We start from the raw sequence: 10,541 nt of genomic DNA, 5'->3' as shown, positions 1-10,541 counted from the left end.
ACAGATGACTTTCAGGACCATTCTGTATAGCCCCCTCGATCTACAGAAGAAGTTCCTGAGCCCTACGACTGCTTCCAGAGCTGCAAACTCAAGCTCGGGGCTCCAGGGCTCTGAGCTCCCCCTCCACCGCCCAGCTCGTCTAACCGCCAATTCAAAGTTCAGAGGAGACATTTGAAGAAAGTGCCCAGATACGATCCTATTTCCAATATCTCCACAAAAAGCAATTTCACAGGCTCTTTCAATAATACCCCTCCTGCACTTAGACAGTCTTGCCTGACAGGAAATTACCTCCTCTATCTGCGCTCCATCTCCCAGACCCGAACCTTGTTCTGGCCTCAGACACGACTCCTCGCCGCCAGGTGCCTGCCCTTATCGCTAGACGGTGTTTTCAGGCACAGCGGTGATTTATAATTACAGAACCAATCCCCCAACAGCAGATGCTGTTGCGGCCTCTCATCTCCCGGCCCTGAAGCCGGGGCGCTCAGCCACTCGGGCAAAGCCACAGCGGTGCCATCTGCTCTGCCCCAAATGTCAAGCAGCAAAGTGGGCAAGCGTGTGGCTGCCAATGGAAAGGCGCGTGTCCCTGGCCACCGGGCAGTGCCACAGAGGCTCGCTGAGAAGGAACTGGGCCCATGGCGAGCCAAAAGAGGTTTCTGGCCTGGCTGCGGCTCTGAGACCCCCAGAGCAAGACCTCCAGTGTTGGGCAGTGAATTCTGGAAAGATACGGACAAGAACCCTCTGGGCTTTAGTCGTGACAGTCCCCAGGTGAACACAAGCACAGATGCCCCCAAAGCAATGTCTGCACCTTCTCCTCACCGTCAAAGGGATGCTGTGAGAGCCAAGGTCAGACCACGACCCCACTCCCCTGCTGAACAGTGGAGTTCCCATTATCTCCATTGGGCATTTGAAGCTTAGCCCAAACGGGTTATATCCCATCATCTTGGACTCATTTCCATTGTCCACCTTCTCTAGGTTCTACCGGGATCCAGTCTGGCTCACCTACTGTTCTCCACCCAGTCCCTCTAAACCTTTGTTGGGCTGTCTCCCATCCATCAGCCAACAAATAAACATTAACAAATATTTACTGCATTCAGGCACCGGGCTCAGCGCTGAAAAACTAATACAAATAAAATAGTCCCTGCCCCTCAGCAGCATTTGATTTAATGAAGAGAGACATCCCTTTGCCATATAGTACACACAGAATCCAGCTTACCTCCACTCCCTTGCAATCGGTCGTGCCTTCAGTGCTGAGCTTAAGTGGACCCCTAGGCCAAGGACCTGGACTCCCATCCCAGCTCCGCACTTTACTCCCCACGGCTGCTCTGCAACTATTTTCTCATCTGTAAAATGAGGGGAATAATTACACCTACCTTGCTGAGTTATTGTGGAAAGCAAATGAGATAATATTTGTAAAGTACTTAGCATGGAGTCTGGCACATAGCACTGTTTAATAAAAGCTTGTTTCCTTTCTAATTTCTCTCTTTCCTCCCTTCCTTCTTATGCACTGAAAAATATAAAAAACAAAACAAAACAAACAAAAAGGACAGCATTCCTGCCCCCTAGGACCTCACGTTCTAACGAGTGAGGCAATATGCAAAGAACAAAGCACACGTGCTAGATAAATACAACCTCCCACTGTTCCCCCTTCCCCTCCTTAGCTGCTGGAAATGTCATCCATACTTCATTAAAAAAAAAAAAATGAGACCATTTGATAAGAGCTTCCTCTTGTCTCTTCTTTATATCACATCCCTCACCTCCTTTCCCTCATTGTCTCCTTCTCCTCCATCTGTAATGAGGTGGCCCTTCTGCTTGCCAAGACCAAGCCCCTTCTTGAAACTTCCAATCTTCTCAAGCAAATTGACCCTTCTATTTCCCCCACTTATTATATTCAATCCCTCTCTGCTAGCTGCTTGCTTTCTGCCTACAACCCACCTACTGAGAATAAAAAATCCTCTCCCAGTTTTATAGCCTAGCTATCACTATATTGCTTCTCTTTCCCTTCTTGTCTAAATTCATGGAGAAAGTCATGACTTCCCTTCCTCTTCTCTTCCTAATTCTAAAAATTCTCCGCAGTCTGGCTCCCAATCTCATCATTCAACTGAAATTTCCCTCTCCAAAATGGCACAGGACTTCCAAACTGCCAGATCTAATGGTCTTTTTCTCCATCTTCATCCTTCCTCACTTCTAAGCCATCTTTGACACTATCGTCCTCCCTCCTTTCCTTGATACTCACCTTTCTGGGGTTTTGTGCCAACAGTCTCCTGCTTCTCTTCCTACATGTCTGACCACTCCTCCAGTCTCTTCTCCTGGTTGTTCATTCATGTCATATTCACCAATTGTGGGTGCCATTATCCTGAGTCCTAAACTTTTACCTCCTAAACCATGGAGGGACTTGGGGGTCTGAGTCTAAAAATATTAAGGGAACCTCTGCTGATAAAGCCCAACTCAGTCCAGATGAGTACAGAAACAGTAGAATAGGGAAGTTGCTGGTGGGGGCATCTATGGGAAAGTGGAGTTCTTGCTTTGAAATTCTAAGCCAGACAGCTCTTTTTGTTGTAGCTAGAAACTGGAAGATGAATGGATGTCCATCCATTGGAGAATGGTTGGGTAAATTATGGTATATGAAGGTTATGGAATATTATTGCTCTGTAAGAAATGACCAACAGGAGGAATACAGAGAGGCCTGGAGAGACTTACATCAACTGATGCTGAGTGAAACGAGCAGAACCAGATCACTGTACACTTCAACAACAATACTGTATGAGGATGTATTCTGATGGAAGTGGAAATCTTCAACATAAAGAAGATCCAACTCACTCCCAGTTGATCAATGATGGACAGAAACAACTACACCCAGAGAAGGAACACTGGGAAGTGAATGTAAACTGTTAGCACTACTGTCTATCTACCCAGGTTGCTTATACCTTCGGAATCTAATGCTTATTGTGCAACAAGAAAATGGTATTTACACACATGTATTGTATCTAGGTTATATTGTAACACATGTAAAATGTATGGGATTACCTGTCATCAGGGGGAGGGAGTAGAGGGAAGGGGGGGATAATTTGGAAAAATGAATACAAGGGATAATATTATAAAAATATATATGTAATAATAAAAAAAAGAAAATCAAAAAAAAAAAAAAAAGAAATAATAAGCCAGAAAGGAAAACTGAAAGAACACTTGAAGCTAAAGCCATGATTCTTCTAATCCCAATTCTAGAGGTAACCACCTAACAAGAGAAAAAACCCAACTAGAGAAAGTTATGTATATAAGGGAAGACAGGAGCTAACCTTCAGAAAAGGATACTGAAGTAAAAACAATCCTCTCTTACCCCCAAAGAATAAATGGTTACTTGCCCCCCAAAAAAATTTATTAAAAAATTCTTAAAAAAAAACTTTAAAATCAAATGAGAGACTGAGAAAAAACTAACAAAAATAATAAGAAAAATACAAGAAAAACAAGATTATGAAAAGAAGGATAATCAACTAGAAAAGGAAATCCAGAGACATAAGGAAGAAAATGAGTCTTTGACAATTAGAATTAGGCAAGGGAAAACCGGTGAAGTTAGAACAAGAAATAATAAAACAAAATATAAAAATGCAAAAAATAGAAGAGAATTGAGACAACTCATAAGAAAAGCAATGAATGTGGAGAACAGATCATTAAACAACCTGAAAACTATGACCAAGAAAAAGAGCTTTGATACGATATAATTAAATTAAATTAAATTTAAAAAATAAATAGGAATAAAGAAAATTATCCTAAAGTAATAGAACAAGAAGGGATGTAGAAAAAGATAAAAATTCACCAATCATCACCTAAAAGATTATGAGAAAAACATACAGGAAATAGTAAGCTTTTAAATGTTTTATCTTTTCCAAACTATGCATGCCATTATCACATCATTTATTTCCCAATGGGTCATTGATTTGGATTGCCTTGCATTCTTTTTTATCTACCTAGTTCCTCTGATCTAATCCTAAATGTGAGCACTAAATAGTGCCAAATTGTTGGTAGAAATGCTATTTTTCTTTTATTCCTAAAATTTCCTTCTTATTTCCTTTAAGGTTCTAGGCCTTTTGCTCCTACAAACAAATCATGCTGTTATTTCATCTTTTTTTACAAAGTGGTCCTTTGGAAGTTTAACTACAAATTACTATAAAGTAATTTTGGTAGCATCATCATTTTTGTTATTTAGGGCAGCTTAAGCATGAAAAATGATTATATCACCCAATATTTGTCATTCTTTGTTTCTTTAGTGAGCTTTGTATCTGCAAAGTGGCATTTAATTAATAACAAATATGATAATATAATAATAATTTAATCCACATTTTATGGCACTTTTAAAGTTTGCAAAGTACTTTAAATATTACCTTATTTTAGCTTCATAAAATTTCTGAAAGATGGGTGCTGTTATTATTCCCATTTTCCAGATGAAGAAACCAAGTCTTAGAAAAGTTTACTGATTTACAGAGGGTCCCATAGATAGCAAATATCTAAAACAATATTTAAACTTCTTTGCCTAAGAAATGATCTTACTCCAGTTCTTCAGGAAGTCTTTTGTTCATTATCTGCTCTTCCCTGGCAGATTGCCCCTCTTATTAGAAAATGGGAATTTTCTTACTTATTTTTATCATCTTCCTATCTAGAGATTATTTTTCTATTGCCTATGAACAGACCCATCCACCTACATACCATCTTTAACAAAAACACTCACTAGAACCAACCTTCCCAATTATATCTTTTCCCTTTCTTGGCTAAACTTCTTGAGAAGACCATCTACAATTAATGCTTTTATCTCCTTTCTTCTCACTTCATAACTTTCTTTAGTCTGCCTTCCAAACTCATCATTCAACTGCAAATACTTTCTCCAAAGACAACATGATCTCTTAATTCCCACATTTAATGCTCTTTTCTCATCATTCTTTTTTTTTTTTTTTTTTTTTTCCCTGAGGCTGGGGTTAAGTGACTTGCCCAGGGTCACACAGCTAGGAAGTGTGAAGTGTCTGAGGTCAGATTTGAACTCGGATCCTCCTGAATTTAAGGCTGGTGCTCTATCCACTGCGCCACCTAGCTACCCCTTAATGCTCTTTTCTCAATCTTCATCCTTCTTGACCTCTCTGCAACTGTTGACACTGTCAACTATGCTCTTGTCCTATTCGTTGCTCTCTAGATTTTGATGACATTGATCTCTCCTGGTTCTCTTCCTACATGTCTCACCAATCATCAGTCCCCTTTGCTGAATCTTCATCCAAATCATGCCCACTAAACACAATTGTCCCTCAAGACTCTGTCCTAGATCACTTCTATTTTCTACAAATCCCATTTTGATTGGTGATTTCATTAGCCCCCATGAATTCAATGATCCTTTCTCTGCTTTTGAGTGTTTGCTCTATTTATCTAGACCTAACCAATCACCTAATAACCAGTCTCACATCTTCACTGCCTATTGAACATCTGAAACTAGCTATAGTATGGACATCTTAACTCAACATATGCAAACGGAACTCATTATCTTTCCCCAATATGTGGCCAAGTTCTGTCAGTTCTGTTTTCATAATATCTCTCGTGTGCATTCCCTTGTTTCCTTGGACACTGCCATCAATCTGGTATAGGCTCTCATCATCTCATACGCAGATCATTGCAATAGCACTCTAATTGGTCTATTTTAAGCCTCTTCTCATTCCAATCTAGCCTTGCTATTAAAATGGTATTTTTAAAGGACAAATCTGTCTATATCACCCCTATTTTTAACTTTCCATTTTATCAATTTATTTGTTTTTCCATTACATAGATTTACAGATTACTATAAATGTGTAACTTTGTCACAACGTAAAAGTTAAGTAAAATTAACAATGCAGTGACTATATCTAAAAATGGATATTTCCCATTTGTAGCACAACCCATCACTCTAGTTCTTTTAAATCAACAAAAATCTATTTTCTCTCTCTCCCCCGGTTGACATTCTAATGAATTAAAAAAAGAAAAGAAACAAAAGTTCTTTGGGACGAATAGACATGATCAAGCAAAACAAATTTCCCCAGTGGCCATACCCAAAACTATGTCTTATTTCATTACCCTAAACTCATCCCCTCTCTGCAATGGAGAGTGCATTATCATTATTAGATCTCTAGAATTATGAATGGTAATTGTATGAATCATAGGACCTAAAGTTTCAAAGTTGTTCGTTATATAATTGTTCTTCTCTTTCTTTTCTTTTCGATATTTATTCTAAAAGTCCTCAAAACTCTTCATTTTGTAATATTAACATATAGATGATTTTTCTGGTTCTCCTCACTTCCCTCCATATCAGATTGCAAAAGTCTTCCCATGCCTTTTTCAGTCATCTATTTCCTCATTTATTATAAGACAAAAAGTCTTCTATCATCTCATATACCATAATATATCTTCATCACACCTAGAGTATTGCAATAGCCTCCTACTTAGTTTAGCACCTTCAAGCCTCTCCCTCACTCCAGTCCATCCTCCATTTAGCAACCCCAAATGCATTATGTCATCCCTCTCACTCAATCAACTCCACTGGTTCCTTAGTGTGTCCAGGAGCAAACCTAAATCCTCTGCTTGGCTGTTAATGTCCTTCTCAGGTGACCCCCTTCTACTTTTTTTCATCCTCCTAACACTATTTACTCACTTGGCCTTCTCCACAATGCAGAGGCCCTAACCTGGTTGTATTTTGTACAAGACATTGTCTTGTGACTGAGCATTTTTTCTGGCTTTCCCCCATACTCTCGATCTCTGCCTCCTTGCCTTCCTTCTAGTCTCAGCTCACATCTTGCCTTCTGCTTTCCTACTTCTCCATTCACTGGTGCTTATTATTATACCCCAGTAATTTTTCTTATACATGGTGGTTTGAATGTTGGCTCCCAAGTAGACTATGACATCCTCAAGAGCGGGGGTCTGGTTTTTTGGCTTTCCTCAAATCCCTGATGCTTAGCACTGGGCCTGGCACATACTTAATAAATGATTGCTAACTTGAGTCATCCAAATATTGTGTAGCTTATATTTTAAATGTCATTTATGAGAGTAAAGCCTCAAAGGGAGATTGGTTTCCAAGAGGAACTGGTACACAGCTGTGCCTTGAAGAGAGATGGAGTTCCAAGAGAAATTGATGAGGAAGAGAAATCACTCATGAGAAAGCCACAAAACCCTGGAATCGAGAGCTAGAATGTCATGTACACAAAATGGGAATTAGGCGATCTCCAACTAGGTTGCACAGTGCAAGAGGCTGGCAGAGTGAGACATGATCAGCCTGGGAAGATAATCCAGAGCCAGACTGTGCAAGGTTTCCAACACCAAAAAGAGGTGTTTGGATTTTATCTGAAAGCCAGTAGAGAGCCATGGACATTTCTGAGGAGTTACATAGTCAGATCGACATTTTGTAAGAACAGTTTCACGACTCAGAAGAATGAATTGAAGAGAGGAGAGATTTGAGGAAAGATAATTTTAGTCCAAAACCTGGACTAAACTGTTTGTAGTGTGCAAAGAGAGAAAGGGACAGACACAGTTATTTCTCGTTCTACTGAGGGAATGCAAATGCTTTCAGGGGCAGGGTCCCAGCAATTCCATCCTAGCTCCAGCTCTGCTCTTAGAGCTCTCTCTATAAAGTCCTGAAGAGCAGAGATTGTCTTGCATTTCTATATATACCTCATTGAGTATAGGAATGAATGGACTATTCCTTAAAATAATAAAGAGCATATATTTAAAACCTTCAGTAAACATCATATGTAATGGTGATAAACTAGAACCTTTCCCTGTAAGATCAGGAGTGAAACAAGGTTGCCCACTATCACCATTACTATTCAATATAGTACTAGAAACGCTAGCCTCGGCAATAGGAGCCAAGAAAGAGATTCAAGGAATTAGAGTAGGAAATGAGGATATCAAATTATAGATACCTCGTTGCTTAGCCTGGTGTCTTGCTCATTTTAAGACCTTAATATCAAAGTCTGGAAGTTCTACCTAGGAGGCTACTGCAAGAGTCCAAGTCAAAGGTGATGAGGTTCTGGGTCATGAACAGAGAAAGATGGATGCAAGAGTTGTTATAGATAAAAATATTGCTTCTGCCTCTACCTCCTTTGAGCTTTGCCCAAGCACTGGTCACTGAGCTCTCTCCTTCTGATTCACAGAAACAAGATTTTAGAGTTGGAAAGGACCTCAAAAGCCATCTTCTCCAACTTATTCAAAAATGAATCCCCATAGCACTTTTGCTTGAAAATGTCCAAGGAAGGGAGAGCCATCAATTCCCATAGTAGCTAATTCTACCTCTATGTATCTTTAAATGCTGGGAAAGTTTCCCTGACATGAAGCCCAAATTTGCCATTTTGCAACTTGTCCCAATTTCTCCTGCATGTACCCATGGAGACCAAATGGAACACATATCATCTCTCTGAAGTTCTTCATTTAATGTCCTTTCTTAATATATACAGTGATGCTCTTCAACCTATCCAATTTTATTTGAGTTCAGAAAAGCTTAACTTTATGCCTTGTTCCAATATTTATACCTGTGTGACTTCAAGCAACTCATCTAACCTTTCCAGGCAGCTTGGTGGTCCAATGAATAGAATATTGGGGCATGAATAAGGAAGACCCAAGTTTCTCAGACCTTTGCTGTAAGATCCTAAGCAAGGGATTTAACCCTTTCCTAACTCAGGTTCCTCGAGTGTAAAATGGACATAATAATTACATCTGCCTTATAAAAGTCGTGAAGATTAGATGAAAGAATATTTATAAAGTTCTTAACACTGAGCATATTAGGTACTATATAAATCCTTCTTTCCTCTTTTTACATCCTCTTACAATTCCTTCTTTACAACCTATCAAAATATATCCCAAAAGAGCTCAAAGACAAAGAGAAAAGATTATATCATATGTATGTAAACATATATATATATATATTTAAATGGAAACTGTTTTAGTAATGAACTAAAAAACAAGAGAGACACTCAATAATTGAGGATTAATTGAAAAAATTATTTTATGTAATATTCTTGTGACATTAGACAAGACAAAGGGAAGATTCAAAGATATCTTTATGAACTTATTCAGAGTGAAGGGAACAAAAGCAAAATTATTTACGCACAAGTAATTCAGAACCATAGTAAGCACCGGCTCATCAATCAGGTTTTCAGAACTGAAGATGGAACCCAATGGCCACTTATTGGCAGAGGTGTGATGGACTGAAGGTACAGAATGAGACATTATTATATGGAAGCAATGTTAGGGTTTGTTTTGATTGATTACCCTTAGTTGTTATGAGGAAAGTCTCTTATTTAAAGGAGAGAAGAATAGATGAGTGGGTAGTGATAATGATGGGGGGAGAAAATCGGTGAAACATTTAAAAATACACAAATGAACACAGAAGGAAACTTATAAGGAGACATAGACAAGCAGGATAATTTTATTGCTATGTCATGTTAAATTTAACATGTGCTTTTTTCCAATGTAAATGAGATTTAATAACTTGCCCAACTTTCCACTACTAGCAAGTGTCAATTGTCTGAGGCTGAAGTAAAACTCAGACCCTCCCGAGGGCCAGTGCTCTATCCAGTGTCACCTAGCTGCCCCAATGTATACTTTTAAAAACAATAGCTATAAGGGGATCTAGATAGCACAATGGATAGAGCTCCAGGCTTGGATTGAGGAAGGCTACTCCTCATGATTTCAAATCACATGCTGACTTTATGAGCCTCGGAAATTCCTTTAACTCTGTTTGCCTCAGTTTCCGCATCCATAAAGAATGTAAATCTGTAAAAGATGTAAAGCAAAATGGCAAATCACTCCACTATCTGGCAGGAAAACCCCAAATGGAGTAGCTAGCAAAAAAACCCCAGATGGAGTTATGAAGAGTTAGACATAAATCTCAGTAATTCACAGTCTCACATATAATCCATTTTTCTTATTCTTCATATATTAAAATATTCATGCTCCTGTTTAGGTAGATGATTGTGCCATTTTGATTAAAATAAAAAGGGGGTTTGGACTTGATGAGCTCAAAGTTCTCTTCCAGCTTTAAATTCTGCAATTCTGCCATGCACACAAATAAAATCTGGGCATTTTCTCTGGCTGTTCCTCATGCCTGGAATATTCTCCCTCCTCAACTCTTCCCACTAATTTCCTTCACTTCCTCTAAGACCCAACTGAAATATCCTCTTTACCAAGAAGTTTTTCCCAATCCATGCAAATTCTACTTTCTTTCCACTATTAATTATTCCCTATTTATCCTGTATCTAGCTTGCTTTTTTGTATATTTTCTCCCTTACTAGATTTCATAAGCTCCTTGAGAGCAGGAGCTTTCTATTGCCTCCTTTGCCCTCCCCAGCATGTTACACATAGTAGGTACTTCATAAAGTTGGTTGACTGATTGGCATATGTTCTGCCCTAGCCAGTGTAGTTCTTCTCAATCCTGGTGTATAAATCAACAGCTCCTGTTGGTCAAATGTTAACAACTCTTCAAGTCACAGCTGTGTCAGGTTGGGACTGCCCCCATCCCTTAGAAAACCAGTCGTTCTCCAACCTCT

General features: G+C 39.1%; 1 pseudogene; it reads left to right on the top strand.

Moving 5' to 3' along the window:
- Positions 1-528: 528 nt before the first annotated feature.
- LOC141552564 (pre-mRNA cleavage complex 2 protein Pcf11 pseudogene) overlaps positions 529-10,541 on the top strand; it is a 35,755-nt pseudogene continuing 25,742 nt past the window's right edge.

The sequence above is a fragment of the Sminthopsis crassicaudata genome, chromosome 2 (genome assembly GCF_048593235.1).
Source record: "Sminthopsis crassicaudata isolate SCR6 chromosome 2, ASM4859323v1, whole genome shotgun sequence".
NCBI lineage: Eukaryota > Metazoa > Chordata > Mammalia > Dasyuromorphia > Dasyuridae > Sminthopsis > Sminthopsis crassicaudata.
Note: the sequence above shows the minus strand (reverse complement) of the source record. Positions and strands in the feature narration are given on the sequence as shown.